This window comes from Artemia sp. Qi Xiang Cuo, chromosome 15 (genome assembly GCF_049724085.1).
Source record: "Artemia sp. Qi Xiang Cuo chromosome 15, ASM4972408v1, whole genome shotgun sequence".
In the NCBI taxonomy this organism is placed as follows: Eukaryota; Metazoa; Arthropoda; class Branchiopoda; order Anostraca; family Artemiidae; genus Artemia; species Artemia sp. Qi Xiang Cuo.
In genome coordinates this window covers 417,771-436,170 of record NC_142808.1, presented here as the reverse complement: position 1 = coordinate 436,170, position 18,400 = coordinate 417,771, and the positions used below count along the sequence as shown (strand labels likewise).

Here is an 18,400-nt window from a genome sequence, read left to right as displayed (position 1 = left end):
TTTAGGCAACACCACTAGTCTTTGCAGAAAGATGAAAGATCTTAGATGTAATATACAATATGTAAGATGTAAGGTGCTAAAAAAGACCGTTTTGTTTCATCATATATTGTTTCAAACCAGTTTTTGCAATAAGCCGAAATAGTTCAATTGTGAGAGCATTAGACCGAAAATCCAAAGGTCACTGGTTCAATCCCAGGTTTCGGCATAGTTTTTAAAGTATTTTCGTAATTTTTTGTCTTGTCAGTCTATTAAAATCAAGTGGTTTTACATAATAAATAGTATCATAGCAGATATAAATTAAATTTAACAAAAGAACCAAGCTTGAATTAAATGAAGCACTTGAGCAGTGTAAATTAAACACCATATAGGCAGGAATATAGTAAATATTTGGGGAAAATATGGCTTTAACAAATAGACCATAAAACTAAGACAAAAGAAAATTTAAATTTAAGGATAATATCAAGCAATTATTATAAAAACGTTCTAAGGAAAATTTGCCTGTTGTTCAAAAATCAGACAATGTATAGAAAGCCTCTATTTACTGAGCCTCCAAAGTAAACTATCATGGAAGTAGGAAAGCCATAATATCTCCTGGGTACACATAATTTATTCAAGGATTATTGATTGAGTCTAATGGGGTCAATGTCCCCTTTTTCAAGGTCGATTTCTTTGTTGTTCATCTCGTGGATTAGCCGGGGGGAAGTTTGCACATGCACCTTGACGGGGGAGAGATGAATTGTTCTAGGACAAGAGGAGGAAGTGGGATTCCGAGAAATTGATTGCGTATTCGACTAGGACAAGAGGGGAAGTGGATTTCCGAGAAATTGATTTACAAAATAGGTGGAGGAATGTATTGATCCACGAAAGGGGAATTTATTTGTTGTTTCTAAGGGGAATTATTGATCCACTAACGGAATTAGAAATGACATCACTTGTTTCCTAGGAATTATACGGGACTCTAAAGAGATAGAAATTCTATTTTTAAATATGGCTTCTATGATCTTTAGTGATAGGGATAAAGTAATATTCTATCGAAACCATAATAGTGTTTCTAGGAACACTTATGAGATGAAGAGATTAACGCAGGAAATAGTTTCATGGGTATTTCAAATGTGACAGCGCAGGGATGTCAAAACAAAAGGAACACGCAGAAACTACGTTTAGGGATTATTTTGGTGAATCCGTTTGAGACATTTTAGAAGATGATTTAGGCGAAACGGTTTGAGACATTTTAGAAATGATTTAGGCGAAAAAGTTTGAGACATTTTAGAAGATGATTTTAAAAGATTATTTTGGGTGAAACTCGATGGTTGTTATAATACCCAAGTTCCATTTGAAATGTGTTGTGAGGTGCCCAACCCCCACCCCCAAGGGCCCCCCTAACCCAAACCCCCTTCACACGCAAGGCCCATTGTTGTAAAGAAGCGGGGTTTTTTTATATACTATAAAAATGAGACAAAAAAAATAAAAATTTAAGTATAAGATCAAACGATTATTATAATCACGTTCTAACAAAAATTTGCCTTTTGTACAAAAATCAGACAATGTATAGAAAGCCTCTATGTACTGAGCCTCAAAAGTAAACTATCGTGGATCTATCAGTAAGGACAATGTTATTTATTCAAGGTTTATCAACTCTACGCAATAAAAGACTTCCTGTCGAGATTTTGGCTATAAGTTTAAAACACCATCTAAAGGGCAAAATCCTTAAATAATAGAATTTTTCAGTTTCAGATCTATTCATTAACAGATCAAGATCATAAAATCAATATTTCTTAAAGAATTATATTTTCTTACAGAACAATATAAAAACAGCTAAAATATTTGCAGATGAATAAGTTTTATTTTTAACTTTTAAGTAATATACTCTATTAGGCAACACCACTAGTCTTTGCAGAAATATGAAAGATCTTAGATGTAAGATACAATATGTAAGATGTAAGGTGCTAAAAAACGGCCGTTTTGTTTCATCATATATTTTTTCAAAAACTGTTTTTAATAATCCGAAGTATCTCAGTTTAGTGAGCAATATACCAAAAATATAAATGTATATGGTTCAATACCAGGTTTTAGCATAATTTTTAAAGTATTTTCGTATTTTTTTGTCTTCTCTGTCTATTAAAATGAAGTGGTTTTACATAATAAATAGTATCGTAGCAGATATAAATTAAATTTATTAAAAGAAACATGCTTGAATTAAATGAAGCACTTGAGCAGTGTATATTAAACACTATTTTGGCAGGAATTTAGTTAATATTTATGGTAAATATGGCTTGAACAATATAACCAAAAACTATTTATAATAGATAAATTTGTTGATATTCTTTATATTATATTGGTTCTAGATCCTGAAAATAGAAATACATCTTGATTCAAGGAAATGATTCTCATTTCAGTGGCCAGCAATGAACTATGTCACAAAGCTCAAGGACTGCAGTACACAAGAGACATTTAATAGGAAGGAGGTGTTGAGATCTCTCCCTCTCTCAAGTCCCTAATTTTCACAAATATCTGGGTACTACCCTTAAATCCTGAAATTCCCGAAGTCTCTTTCAAGCATGGCTGCTGTGGGGCTCAAATAGGATATGAGGGCCTTTTGTGGCACAATTGAAAGATCTCTGTTCAATAATTAAGGTTCCAGAGGTCATCCCCAGCTGACGCAGTGCAGACGCAAGGATCTTTGTAGTCAAGAAGCGGTGTTGTCTTATAGACTCTAAAACCAAAACAAAACAATTTAAAATTTAAGGATAAGATCAAGCAAGTATTATAGTCACGTTCTAACGAAAATTTGCCTTTTGTACAAAATTCAGACAATGTATTGAAGGCCTCTATGTACTGAGCCTCAAAAGTAAACTATCGTGGATCTATCATTAAAGAGAAAGTTATTTATTTAAGGTTTATCACCTTTACGTAATATAAGACTTCCCAACAAGTTTACAGCTCCATCAAAAGTGCAAAATCCTTATATAATTGGATTCCTCAGTTTCCGATCTATTCACTAACAGATCTAGATTATAAAATCAATATTGCTTAAAGAATTATATTTTCTTAAAGGAAAATATAAAAACAGCTAAAATATTTGCAGATGACTAAGTTTTGTGTTTAACGTTTACGTATTATACTCTTTTAGGCAACACCACTAATCTTTGCAGAAATATGAAAGATCTTAGATGTAAGATACAATATGTAAGATGTAAGGTGCTAAAAAACGGCCGTTTTTTTTCATCATAAATTTTTTCAAACACAGATTTTAATAATCCCAAATATCTTTGTTGGGAGAGCATTAGACCGAAAATATAAATGTCCCTGGTTAAATCCCAGGTTTCAGCATACTTTTTAAAGTATTTTCGTAATTTTTTGTCTTTTCTGTCTATTCAAATCAAGTGGTTTTACATAATAAATAGTTTCATAGCAGTAATAAATGAAATTTAAAATAAGAAACAAGCTTGAATTAAATGAAGCACTTGAGCAGCGTATATTAAACATCATTTTGACAGGAATATAGTAAATATTTGGGGAAAATATGGCTTTAACAAAATAACCAAAAACTATTTATAATAGCTAAATTTGTTAATATTCATTATATTATATTGGTTCTAGATGCTAAAAAAAGAAATCCATCTTGATTCAAGCAAATGATTCTCATTTCAGTAGCCAGCAATGAACTATGTCACAAAGCTCAAGGACTGCAGTACACAAGAGACATACGATAGGAGGGGGGGCCTCAGATCCATCCCTCTCTCAAATCCTAAATTTTCACAAATATCAGGGTACTACCCTTAAATCCTGAAATTCCCGAAGTATCTTTCAAGCATGGCTGCTGTAGGGCTCAAATAGGATATGAGGGCCTTTTGTGGCACAATTGAAAGATCTCTGTTCGATAATTAAGGTTCCAGAGGTCATCCCCAGCTGACGCAGTGCAGACGCAAGGATCTTTGTAGTCAAGAAGCGGTGTTGTCTTATAGACTATAAAACTAAAACAAAAAAAAATAAAATTTATGGATAAGATCAAGCGATTATTATAATCACGTTCTAACGAAAATTTGCCTTTTGGACAAAAATCAGACAATGTATAGAGAGCCTCTATGTACTGAGCCTCAAAAGTAAACTATCGTGGATCTATCAGATCGGTATTCCTAAAGTATTTTCGTAATTTTTTGCCTTGTCATTCTATTAAAATCAAGTGGTTTTTCATAATAAATAGTATCATAGCAGATAAAAATTAAATTTAAAAAAAAGAAACATGCTTGAATTAAATAAAGCACTTGAGCAGCGTAAATTAAACACTATTTAGGCAGGAATATAGTAAATATTTGGGGAAAATATGACTTTAACACAATAACCAAAAACTATTTATAATAGCTAATTTTGTTGATATTTATTATATTATATTGGTTCTAGATGCTGGAAATAGAAATCGATCTTGATTCAAGCAAATGATTCTCATTTCAGTAGCCAGCAATGAACTGAGTCACCAAGCTCAAGGACTGCAGTACACAAGAGATATACGATAAGAGGGAGGGGCTCAGATCCATCCCTCTCTCAAATCCCCAATTTTCACAAATATCAGGGTACTACCCTTAAATCCTGCAATTCCCGAAGTCTCTTTAAAGCATGGCTGCTGTAGGGCTCAAATAGGATATGAGGGCTTTTGGTGGCACAATTGATAGATCTCTGTTCGATAATTAAGGTTCCGGAGGTCATCCCCAACTGACGCAGTGCAGACGCAAGGACCTTTGTAGTCAAGAAGCGGTGTTGTTTTATAGACTATAAAACTAAAAAAAAATTAAAATTTAAGTATAATATCAAGCGATTATTATAATCACGTTCTAACGAAAATTTGCCTTTTGTACAAAAATCAGACAATGTATAGAAACCCTTTATGTACTGAGCCTCAAAAGCAAACTATCGTGGATATATCAGTAAAGAGAAAGTAATTTGTTTAAGGTTTATCACCTCTACGCAATAAAAGACTTCCTGACGAGATTTCAGCTATAAGTTTACAGCTCCATCTAAAGGGCAAAATCCTTATATAATTGGATTCATCAGTTTCAGATCTATTCATTAATAGCCATATGAAAATATGGCTTTAACAAATAGACCATAAAACTAAGACAAAAGAAAATTTAAATTTAAGGATAATATCAAGCAATTATTATAATCACGTTCTAAGAAAATTTACCTGTTGTTCAAAAACCAGACAATGTATAGAAAGCCTATAAGTACTGAGCCTCCAGAGTAACCTATCATGGAAGTAGGAAAGCCATAATGTCTCCTGGGTACAAATAATAGCTTCAAGGATTAGTGATTGAGTCTCCTGGGGTCAATGTCCCCTTTTTCAAGGTCGATTTCTGTGTTGTTCATCTCGGGGATTAGCCGGGGGGAAGTTGGCACATGCACCTTGACGAGGGGGAGATGAATTGATCTAGGACAAGAGGAGGAAGTGGGATTCCGAGAAATTGATTGTATACTCGACTAGGACCAGAGGGGGAAGTGGATTTCCAAGAAATTGATTTACAAAATAGGTGGGGGAATGTATTGATCCACGAAAGGGGAATTTATTTGTTGTTTCTAAGGGGAATTATTGATCCACTAACGGAATTAGAAATGACATCACTTTTTTCCTAGGAATTATACGTGATTATAATAATCGCTTGATCTTATCCATAAATTTTATTTTTTTTTTGTCTTAGTTTTATAGTCTATAAGACAACACCGCTTCTTGACTACAAGGGTCCTTGCGTCAGCACTGCGTCAGCTGGGGATGACATCTGGAACCTTAACTATTGAACAAAGATCTTGGAATTGCGCCACAAAAGGCCCTCATATCCTATTTGAGCCCCAGAGAAGCCATGCTTGAAAGATTTAAAGAATAACAGGATTTAAGGGCAGCACCTTGATATTTGTCAAAATTTGGGACTTCAGAGAGGGAAGGATCTGAGCTTCTCCCTCTTATTGTCTGTCTCTTGTGTACTGCAGTCTTTGAGCTTTGTGACATAGTTCAATGCTGGCTACTAAAATAAGAATCGTTTGCTTGAATCAAGATGGATTTCTTTTTTTAGCATCTAGAACCAATATAATATAATGAATATTAACAAAATTAGCTATTATAAATAGTTTTTGGTTATTTTGTTAAAGTCATATTTTCCCCAAATATTTACTATATTCCTGCCAAAATGGTGTTTAATATACTCTGCTCAAGTGGTTCATTTAATTCAAAGTTGTTTCTTATTTTAAATTTCATTTATAACTGCTATGAAACTATTTATTATGTAAAACCACTTGATTTTAATAGACAGGCAAGACAAAAAATTACGAAAATACTTTAAAAAGTATTCCGAAACCTAGGATTGAACCAGGGACCTTTAGATTTTCGGTCTATTACTCTCCAAATTGCGATTTTTGGGATTTTTGAAAAATGTGTTTGAAACAATATATGATGAAACAAAACATATTGTCTTACATCTTACATATTGTATCTTACATCTAAGATCTTTCATATTTCTGCAAAGATTAGTGGTGTTGCCTAAAAGAGTATAATACGTAAACGTTAAAAACAAAACTTATTCATCTGCAAATATTTTAGCTGTTTTTATATTTTCCTGTAAGAAAATATAATTCTTTAAGAAATATTGATTTTATGATCTAGATCTGTTAATGAATAGATCTGAAACTGAGGAATCCAATTATATAAGGATTTTGCCCTTTAGATGGAGCTGTAAACTTAGAGCTGTAGGCTTGTCGGGAAGTCTTATATTACGTAAAGGTGATAAACCTTAAATAAATAACTTTCTCTTTACTGATAGAGCCACGATAGTTTACTTTTGAGGCTCACGGCAATCTGTTAATGAATAGATCTGAAACTGAGGAATCATATTTTATAAGGATTTTGCTTTCTATACATTGTCTGAATTTTGTACAAAAGGCAAATTTTTGGTAGAACGTGATTATAATAATCGCTTGATCTTATACTTAAATTTTATATTTTTTCGTCTCTGTTTTATTGTATATAAAAAAACCCCGCTTCTTGACTACAATGGTCGTGGGGTCTGCAGTGGGGTTGGGGTGGGGGGGCCCTTTGGGGTGGGGTTTGGGGACCTTACAACACAGTTCAAATGGAACTTGGGTATTATAACAACCATAGAGTTTCACCCCAAATCATCTTCTAAAATCATCTTCTAAAATGTCTCAAACTTTTTCGCCTAAATCATTTCTAAAATGTCTCAAAGTGTTTTGCCTAAATCATCTTCTAAAATGTCTCAAACGGTTTCGCCAAAATAATCCCTAAACGTAGTTTCTGCGTGTTCCTTATGTTTTGACATCCCTGCGCTTTCACATTTGAAATTCCCATGAAACCATTTCCTGCGTTAATCTCTTCATCTCATAGGTGTTCCTATAAACACTATTATGGTTTCGATAGAATATTAATTTATCCCTGTCACTAAAGATCATAGAAGCCATATTTAAAAATATAATTTCTATCTCTTTAGAATCCCGTATAATTCCTAGGAAACAACTGATGTAATTTTTAATTACGTTAGTGGATCAATAATTCCCCTTAGAAACAACAAATAAATTCCCCTTTTATGGATTAATACAGTCCTCCACCTATTTTGTAAATCAATTTCTCGGAAATCCACTTCCCCCTCGGGTCCTCGTCGATTACGCAATCAATTTCTCGGAATCCCACTTCCTCCTCTTGTCCTAGATCAATTCATCTCCCCCCGTCAAGGTGCATGTGCCAACTTCCCCCCGGCTAATCCACGCGATGAACACCAAATAAATCGACCTGGAAAGAGGGGACATTGACCCCCTTAGACTCGATCAATAATCCTTGAATAAATTATTTGTACCCAGGAGACATTATGGCTTTCCTACTTCCATGATAGTTTACTTTGGAGGCTCAGTACATAGAGGCTTTCTATACATTGTCTGATTTTTGTACAACAGGCAAATTTTCCTTAGAAAGTGATTATAATAATCGCTTGATATTATCCTTAAATTTAAATTTTCTTTTGTCTTAGTTTTATGGTCTATTTGTTAAAGCCATATTTTCATATGGCTATTAATGAATAGATCTGAAACTGATGAATCCAATTATATAAGGATTTTGCTCTTTTGATGGAGCTGTAAACTTAGAGCTGCAGGCTTGTCGGGAAGTCTTATATTGCGTAGAGGTGATAAACCTCAAACAAATTACTTTCTCTTTACTGATAGATCCACGATAGTTTGCGTTTGAGGCTCAGTACAGAAAAGGTTTCTATACATTGTCTGATTTTCGTACAAAAGGCAAATTTTCGGTAGAACGTGATTATAATAGTTGCTTGATAATATACATAAATTTTAATTTTGTCTTGGTTTTAGAGTCTATAAGACAACACCGCTTCTTGACTACAAAGGTCCTTGCGTCTGCACTGCGTCAGCTGTGGATGACCTCTGAACCTTAATTATCGAACAGAGATCTTTCAATTGCGCCACAAAAAGCCCTCATATCCTATTTGAGCCCTACAGCAGCCATGCTTTAAAGAGACTTCGGGAATTGCAGGATTTAAGGGTAGCACCCAGATATTTGTGAAAATTGGGGATTTAAGAGAGGGATGGATCTGAGCCCCTCCCTCTTATCGTATGTCTCTTGTGTACCGCAGTCCTTGAGCTTGGTGACTCAGTTCATTGCTGGCTACTGAAATGAGAATCATTTGCTTGAATCAAGATCGATTTCTATTTCCAGCATCTAGAACCAATATAATATAATGAATATCAACAAATTTAGCTATTATAAATAGTTTTTGATTCTTTTGTTCAAGCCATATTTTCCCCAAATATTTACTATATTCCTGCCAAAATGGTGTTTAATATACGCTGCTCAAGTGCTTCATTTAATTCAAGCATGTTTCTTTTTTTTAAATTTAATTTATATCTGCTATGATACTATTTATTATGTAAAACCACTTGATTTTAATAGACTGACAAGACAAAAAATACGAAAATACTTTAGGAATACCGATCTGATAGATCCACGATAGTTTACTTTTGAGGCTCAGTACATAGAGGCTCTCTATACATTGTCTGAATTTTGTCCAAAAGGCAAATTTTCGTTAGAACGTGATTATAATAATCGCTTGATCTTATACTTAAATTTTAATTTTTGTTGTCTTAGTTTTATAGTCTATAAAACAACACCGCTTCTTGACTACAAAGGTCCTTGCGTCTGCACTGCCTCAGCTTGGGATGACCTCTGGAACCTTAATTATCGAACAAAGATCTTGCAATTGAGCCACAAAAGGCCCTCATATCCTATTTGAGCCCTACAGCAGCCATGCTTGAAAGAGACTTCGGGAATTTCAGGATTTAAGGGTAGCACCCAGATATTTGTGAAAATTAAGGATTTGAGAGAGGGATGGATCTGAGCCCCTCCCTCCTATCGAATGTCTCTTGTGTACTGCAGTCCTTGTGCTTTGTGACATTGTTCAATGCTGGCCACTAAAATGAGAATCATATGCTTGAATCAGGATGTATCTATTTTTTTAGGATCTAGAACCAATCTAATATAAAAAATATTAACATATTCAGTTACTATAAATAGTTTTTGGTTATATTGTTCAGGCCATATTTACCCCAGATATTAACTATATTCCTGCCAATATGGTGTTTAATTTACGCTGCTCGAGCGCTTTATTTAATTCAAGCTTGGTTCTTTTGTTAAATTTCATTTATTTCTGCTACGATACTATTTATTATGTAAAACCACTTCATTTTAATAGACAGACAAGACAAAAAATTACGAAAATACTTTAAAAAGTATTCCGAAACCTGGGATTGAACCAGGGACATTTAGATTTTCGGTCTAATGCTCTCCCAACAAAGCTATTTCGGCTTATTAAAATCAGTGTTTGAAACAATATATTATGAAACAAAACGGCCGTTTTTTAGCACCTTACATCTTACATATTGTATCTTACATCTAAGATCTTTCATCTTTCTGCAAAGATTAGTGGTGTTGCCTAAAAGAGTATAATACGTAAATGTTAAACACAAAACTTAGTCATCTGCAAATATTTTAGCTGTTTTTATATTTTTCTTTAAGAAAATATAATTCTTTAAGCAATATTGATTTTATAATCTAGATCTGTTAGTGAATATATCTGAAACTGAGGAATCCAATTATATAAGGATTTTGCACTTTTGATGGAGCTGTAAACTTAGAGCTGTAGGCTTGTCGGGAAGTCTTATATTACGTAAAGGTGATAAACCTTAAATAAATAACTTTCTCTTTAATGATAGATCCACGATAGTTTACTTTTGAGGCTCAGTACATAGAGGCCTTCTATACATTTTCTGAATTTTGCACAAAAGGCAAATTTTCGTTAGAACGTGACTATAATAATCGCTTGATCCTATCCTTAAATTTTAAGTTTGTTTGTCTTAGTTTTATAGTCTATAAGACAACACCGCTTCTTGACTACAAAGATCCTTGCGTCTGCACTGCGTCAGCTGGGGATGACCTCCGGAACCTTAATTATTCAACAGAGATCTATCAATTGTGCCACAAAAGGCCCTCATATCCTATTTGAGCCCCACAGCAGCCATGCTTGAAAGAGACTTCGGGAATTTCAGGATTTAAGGGTAGTACCCAGATATTTGTCAAAATTAGGGATTTGAGAGACGGAGAGATCTGAACACCTCCTTCCTATCGAATGTCTCTTGTGTACTGTAGTCCTTGAACTTTGTGACATAGTTCATTGCTGGCTACTGAAATGAGAATCATTTCCTTGAATCAAGATGGATTTCTATTTTCAGCATCTAGAACCTATATAATATAATGAATATCAACAAATTTAGCTATTATAAATAGTTTTTGGTTATTTTGTTCAAGCCATATTTTCCCTAAATATTTACTATATTCCTGTCAAAATGGTGTTTAATATACGCTGATCAAGTGCTTCATTTAATTCAAGCTTGTTTCTTATAATAAATTTAATTTATATCTGCTATGATACTATTTATTATGTAAAACCACTTGATTTTAATAGACAGAGAAGACAAAAAAATATGAAAATACTTTAAAAAGTATGCTGAAACCTGGGATTTAACCATAGACCTTTATATTTTCGGTATAATGCTCTCTCAACTGAGCTACTTCGGCTTATTAAAAACAGTGTTTGAAACAATATTTTATGAAAAAACACGGCCGTTTTTTAGCACCTTACATCTTACATAGTGTATATTACATATAAGATATTTCATAGTTCTGCAAAGAATAGAGGTGTTGCCTAATAGAGTATAATACGTAAACGTTAAACACAAAACTTATTCATCTGCAAATATTTTAGCTGTTTTTATATTGTTCTGTAAGAAAATATAATTCTTTAAGAAATATTGATTTTATAATCTTGATCTGTTAATGAATAGATCTGAAACTGAGAAATCCAATTATTTAAGGATTTTGCCCTTTAGATGGTGTTTTAAACTTATAGCCAAAATCTCGACAGGAAGTCTTTTATTGCGTAGAGTTGATAAACCTTGAATAAATAACATTGTCCTTACTGATAGATCCCCGATAGTTTACGTTTGAGGCTAAGTACAGATAGGCTTTTTATACATTGTCTGATTTTCGTACAAAAGGCAAATTTTCGGTAGAACATGATTATAATAGTCGCTTTATAATATCAATAAATTTTTAATTTTTTTGTCTTATCTGTATTGTATATAGGACAACACTGCTTGTTGACTAAAAAGGTCATTGCCTCTGAAGGGGGTTGGGGTTTGGGGGGCCCTTGGGGTTGGGTTTTGGGCACCTCACAAAACTGTTCAAATGGAACTTGGGTATTATAACAACCATAGAGTTTCACCCCAAATCATCTTTTAAAATCATCTTCTAAAATGTCTCAAACTTTTTTGCCTAAATCATTTCTAAAATGTCTCAAACCGTTTCGCCTAAATCATATTCTAAAATGTCTCAAACAGTTTCACCAAAATAATCCCTAAACGTAGTTTCTGAGTGTTCCTTTTGTTTTGACATCCCTGCGCTGTCACATTTGAAATACCCATGAAACCATTTTCTGCGTTAATCTCTTCATCTCATAGGTGTTCCTAGAAACACTATTATGGTTTCAATAGAATATTACTTTATCCATATCACTAAAGATCATAGAAGCCATATTTAAAAATAGAATTTCAATCTCTTTAGAATCCCGTATAATTCCTAGGAAACAACTGATGTAATTTCTAATTCCGTTAGTGGATCAATAATTCCCCTTAGAAACAACAAATAAATTCCCCTTTCGTGGATCAATACATTCCCCCACCTATTTTGTAAATCAATTTCTCGGACATCCACTTCCCCTCTTGTCCTAGTCGAATACGCAATCAATTTCTTGGAATCCCACTTCCTCCTCTTGTCCTAGAACAATTCATCTCTCCCCCGTCAAGTTGCATGTGCAAACTTCCCCCCGGCTAATCCACGAGATGAACAACAAAGAAATCGACCTTGAAAAAGGGGACATTGACCCCATTAGACTCAATCAATAATCCTTGAATAAATTATGTGTACCCAGGAGATATTATGGCTTTCCTACTTCCATGATAGTTTACTTTGGAGGCTCAGTACATAGAGGCTTTCTATACATTGTCTGATTTTTGAACAACAGGCAAATTTTCCTTAGAACGTTTTTATAATAATTGCTTGATATTATCCTTAAATTTAAATTTTCTTTTGTCTTAGTTTTATGGTCTATTTGTTAAAGCCATATTTTCCCCAAATATTTACTATATTCCTGCCAAAATGGTGTTTAATATACGCTGCTCAAGTGTTTTATTTAATTCAAGCTTGTTTCTTTTGTTCAATTTGATTTTTATCTGCTATGAAACTATTTATTATGAAAAACCACTTGATTTTAATAGATAGACAAGGCAAAAAATTACTAAAAGACTTTAAAAACAATGCCGAAACCTGGGATTGAACCAGTGACCTTTAGATTTTTGGTCTAATCCTCTCCCAACTGAGCAATTTCGGCTTATTACAAACAGGTTCGAAATAATACATGATGAAACAAAATGGCCTTTTTTAGCACTTTACATCTTACATATTGTATCTTACATCTAAGATCTTTTATCGTTCTGCAAAGACTAGTGGTGTTGCCTAAAATAGTATAATACGTAAACGTTAAACACAAAACTTAGTCATCTGCAAATATTTTAGCTGTTTTTATATTGTTCTCCGAGAAAATATAATTCTTTAAGAAATATTGATTTTATAATCTTGATCTGTTAATGAATAGATCTGAAACTGAGAAATCCAATTATTTAAGGATTTCGCCCTTTTGATGGAGCTGTAAACTTATAGCTGAAAGCTTGTCAGGAAGTCTTTTATTGCGTAGAGATGATAAACCTTGAATAAATAACTTTGTCCTTACTGATAGATCCACGATAGTTTACTTTTGAGGCTCAGTACATAGAGGCTTTTTATACATTGTCTGATTTTTGTCCAAGAGGCAAATTTTCGTTAGAAAGTGATTATAATAATCGCTTGATCTTATCCTTAAATTTGATTTTTTTTGTCTTAGTTTTAGAGTCTATAAGACAATACCGCTTCTTGACTACAAAGGTCCTTGCGTCTGCACTGCGTCAGCTGGGGATGACCTCTGTAACCTTAATTATTGAACAGAGATCTTTCAATTGCGCCACAAAATTCCCTCATATCCTATTTGAGCCCTACATAAGCCATGCTTGAAAGATACTTCGGGAATTTCAGGATTTAAGGGCCGTATCTAGATATTTGTGAAAATTAAGGATTTGAGAGAGGGATGGATCTGAGCCCCTCCCTCCTATCGTATGTCTCTTGTGTACTGCAGTCCTTGAGCTTGGGGTGACATAGTTCATTGCTGGCTACTAAAATGAGAATTATTTGCTTGAATCAAGATGGATTTCTATTTTCAGCATCTAGAACCAATATAATATAATAAATATCAACAAATTTAGCTATTATAAATAGTTTTTGGTTATTTGTTAAGGCCATATTTTCCCCAAATATTTACTATATTCCTGTCAAAATGGTGTTTAATATACGCTGCTCAAGTGCTTCATTTAATTCAAGCTTGTTTCTTTTTTTAAATTTCATTTATAACTGCTACGATACTATTTATTATGAAAAACCACTTCATTTTAATAGGCAGACAAGACAAAAAATTATGAAAAGACTTTAAAAAGAATGCCAAAACCTGGGATTGAACCTGGGACCATTAGATTTTCGGTCTAACGCTCTTCCAGCTGAACTATTTCGGCTTTTTACAAACAGTGTTCTAAACAATACTTTATGAAACAAAACGGCCTTTTTCTATCACTTTACATCTTAAATATTGTATATTAAATCTAAGGTCTTTAATCTTTATGCACAGAATAGTGGTGTTACCTAAAAGAGTATATTACGTAAACGTTAAAAATAAAACTTAGTCATCTGTAAATATTTTAGCTGTTTTTATATTGTTATCCAAGAAAATATAATTCTTCAAGAAATATTGATTTTATAATCTAGATCTGTTAGTGAATAGATCGGAAACTGAGGAATCCAATTATATAAGGATTTTGCACTTTTGATGGAGCTGTAAACTTGTTGGGAAGTCTTATATTACGTAAAGGTGATAAACCTTAAATAAATAACATTCTCTTTACTGATAGATCCCCGATAGTTTACTTTTGAGGCTCAGTACATAGAGGCTTTCTATACATTGTCTGAATTTTGTACAAAAGGCAAATTTTCGTTAGAACGTGACTATAATACTCGCTTGATCTTATCCTTAAATTTTAATTTGTTTTGTCTTGGTTTTAGAGTCTATAAGACAACACCGCTTCTTGACTACAAAGGTCTTTGCGTCTGCACTGCGTCAGCTGGGGATGACCTCTGGAACCTTAATTATTGAACAGAGATCTTTCAATTGCGCCACAAAAGGCCCTCATATCCTATTTGAGCACTTGAGCAGCCTTGCTTGAAAGAGACTTCTGGAATTTCAGGATTTATGGGTAGTACCCAGATATTTGTGAAAATTAGGGATTTGAGAGAGGGAGAGATCTGAGCCCCTCCCTCCTCTCGTATGTCTTTTGTGTACTGCAGTCCTTGTGCTTGGTGACATTGTTCATTGCTGGCCACTAAAATGAGAATTGTATGCTTGAATCAGGATGGATCTATATTTTCAGCATCTAGAACCAATCTAATATAAAAAATATCAACAAATTCAGTTATTATAAATAGTTTTTGATCATAGTGTTCAAGACATATTGACAACAAATATTAACTATATTCCTGTCAAAATGGTGTTTAATATACGCTGCTCAAGTGTTTTATTTAATTCAAGCTTGTTTCTTATTTTAAATTTAATTTATATCTGCTACGAAACTATTTATTATTTAAAACTACTTGATTTGAATAGGCTGGCAAGACAAAAATACTAAAATAATTTAAAAAGTATTCCGCACCATAGTATTTAACATGATAACTTTATTTTTTCGGTATATCAAACTTTAAATAGCAAATCTTTGGATGTTTGAGATATGTGTTTGAAACAATTCATTAGGAAAAAAAACGGCCTTTTTTTATCACTTTACAATTTACATATTTTGTATTAAATATAATGTAATTCATAGTTAATAAAATACTATAGGTGTCGCCTAAAATAGTATATTAAGTAAACGTTAAAAACAAAACTTATTCATCTGCAAATATTTTAGCTGTTTTTATATTTTCCTGTAAGAAAATATAGTTCTTTAAGAAATATTGATTTTATAATCTAGATCTGTTAATGAATAGATCTGAAACTGAAGAATCAAATTATATAAGGATTTTGCCCTTTTGATGGTGCTGTAAACTTAGAGCTGTAGGCTTGTCGGGAAGTCTTATATTGCCTAGAGTTGATAAACCTTAAATAAATAACTTTCTCTTTACTGATAGATCCCCGATAGTTTACTTTTGAGGCTCAGTACATAGAGGCTTTTTATACATTGTCTGATTTTTGTACAAAAGGCAAATTTTCGTTAGAACGTGATTATAATAATCGCTTTATCTTATCCTTAAATTTTAATTTCTTTTTTGTCTTAGTTTTATAGTCTATAAAAAAACCCCGCTTCTTGACAACAATGGTCGTGGGGTTTGCAGTGGGGTTGGGGTAGGGGGGCCTTTTGGGGTGGGGGTCGGGGACCTTACAGCACTGTTCAAATGGAACTTGGGTATTATAACAACCATCGAGTTTCACCCAAAATCATCTTCTAAAATCATCTTCTAAAATGTCTCAAACTTTTTCGCCTAAATCATTTCTAAAATGTCTCAAACTGTTTTGCCTAAATCATCTTCTAAAATGTCTCACACGGTTTCGCCAAAATAATCCCTAAACGTAGTTTCTGCGTGTTCCTTTTGTTTTGACATCCCTGCGCTTTCACATTTGAAATTTCCATGAAACCATTTCCTGCGTTAATCTCTTCATCTCATAGGTGTTCCTAGAAACACTATTATGGTTTCGATAGAATATTAATTTATCCCTATCACTAAAGATCATAGAAGCCATATTTAAAAATAGAATTTCTATCTCTTTAGAGTCCCGTATAATTCCTAGGAAACATCTGATGTAATTTCTAATTCTGTTTGTGGATCAATAATTCCCCTTAGAAACAACAAATAAATTCCCCTTTCGTGGATTAATACATTCCCCCACCTATTTTGTAAATCAATTTCTCGGAAATCCACTTCCCCCTCTTGTCCTAGTCGATTACGCAATCAATTTCTCGGAATCCCACTTCCTCCTCTTGTCCTAGATCAATTCATCTCTCCCCCGTCAAGGTGCATGTACAAACTTCCCCCCGGCTAATCCACGAGATTAACAACAAATAAATCGACCTTGAAGAAGGAGACATTGACCCCATTAGACTTGATCAATAATCCTTGAATAAATTATGTGTACCAAGGAGATATTATGGCTTTCCTACTTCCATGATAGTTTACTTTGGAGGCTCAGTACATAGAGGCTTTCTATACATTGTCGGGGTCTCTGTGTCGTCTCCGTGGCCTCGCTGTGTCACGACACACAGAGACAAAACAGACACGCTACCGCGTCGGCCCTGAGTAATGACACACAGTGTTACTCACACAGAGACGACAGAGACGACCTAGAGACGTAGTTTCGTGCTGCGTGTCGGTTTCATCACCCCCAAACAGGAATGTCGTCTGTGTCGTCTATGTGTGATCTATGTGTCTTGTCTGTCTGTGTCGGCTCTCTGTGGTGTCTATATCTCTCGAGACATCGCTAAGAAAACGAGGCGTCACAGAGTCCAGACACACAGTGTCGAAGACAGCGCGACAACTTAAACAACTACAAGAAGACACAGAGACGACACGGATACTAGACAGACACACTCATGAGCGGGTCGTCGACACAGAGACGTCTGTGTCGTCTGTGTCGTCTTTGTGTTGTCTCTGTTGTGTCTGGGTGGCATCTCAGAATGACGTCTGTGTCGTCTGTGTCGTCTCTGTTTCGTCTCGGTTTCGGATCGGTGGTGACACTTTCTGTGTCGTGTCTCTGTTTTATCTCTTTGTCGTCTCTGTGTCAACTTTCGAGTTTAATAACCGAAGACGAGATGGAATGTACGAGACGTCGTCATCTCTGTCGTCGTCTCTGTGTGGACTATCTGTCTCTTTGTATTTGTGTCGTCACTGTGGGACACCGAGTTGCCTCAGAGACGACACAGAGACGACACAGAGACGACACAGCGACGACACAGAGACGAAACAGAGTCACGACACACAGTGGCAACGACACAGAGACGACAGAGATGACACCGCGATATCGTTGCTGCCGTCGTCTCTTTTTTATCTTACATGATCGTCTGTGTCGTCTCTGTGTCGTCTCTTGCGGTGTCGTCTCTTTTTCATCGCTTTGTCGTCTAGTTTACATCTCTGTCACCGCTGTGGCATTAAAAGTCCGTTTCGTTATTCTGTGTTATCCCGCGTTCAAAACATACATACACCAGAGACGACACATATTAACAAAACACACTGTTAATGTAATCACAACGACAGAGATGACCCAGATATGAAAGAGAGAAGCCAAAGAGACAACAAACAGTGTCAATGACTAAGAGACGACAGAGAGAAAAAGAAACGTAGTCTCTGCTATTGTTTCTGTGTCGTCTCACAGAAATGTCTGTGTCGTTTTTGTCGTCTCCGTTTCGTCGCTGAATTGTCTGGAAGTTTATCGTGTCGCGGTGGCATGACTTTGATAATGTTCAAGGTCGACAGCTAGCAAAGTGATAGAAACAAAGAGTATTCGTCGTCTCTGTGTTGTTTTTGTGGTTTATATCTGTCAACTTTCTGTCTCTGTTTTTTCTCTGTGGGACAAAGAGACTACACAGAGATGACACA

General features: G+C 34.5%; 3 non-coding genes across 3 annotated transcripts; all 3 read right to left on the bottom strand.

The window, feature by feature from the left end:
- Window positions 1-9,801: 9,801 nt before the first annotated feature.
- TRNAF-GAA (transfer RNA phenylalanine (anticodon GAA)) lies at window positions 9,802-9,874 on the bottom strand. The gene has a single exon. It is a non-coding gene; the product is annotated as a tRNA-Phe (tRNA).
- Window positions 9,875-12,940: 3,066 nt separating this feature from the next.
- TRNAF-AAA (transfer RNA phenylalanine (anticodon AAA)) lies at window positions 12,941-13,013 on the bottom strand. The gene has a single exon. It is a non-coding gene; the product is annotated as a tRNA-Phe (tRNA).
- Window positions 13,014-14,207: 1,194 nt separating this feature from the next.
- TRNAF-GAA (transfer RNA phenylalanine (anticodon GAA)) lies at window positions 14,208-14,280 on the bottom strand. Its single transcript has one exon. It is a non-coding gene; the product is annotated as a tRNA-Phe (tRNA).
- Window positions 14,281-18,400: the final 4,120 nt, after the last annotated feature.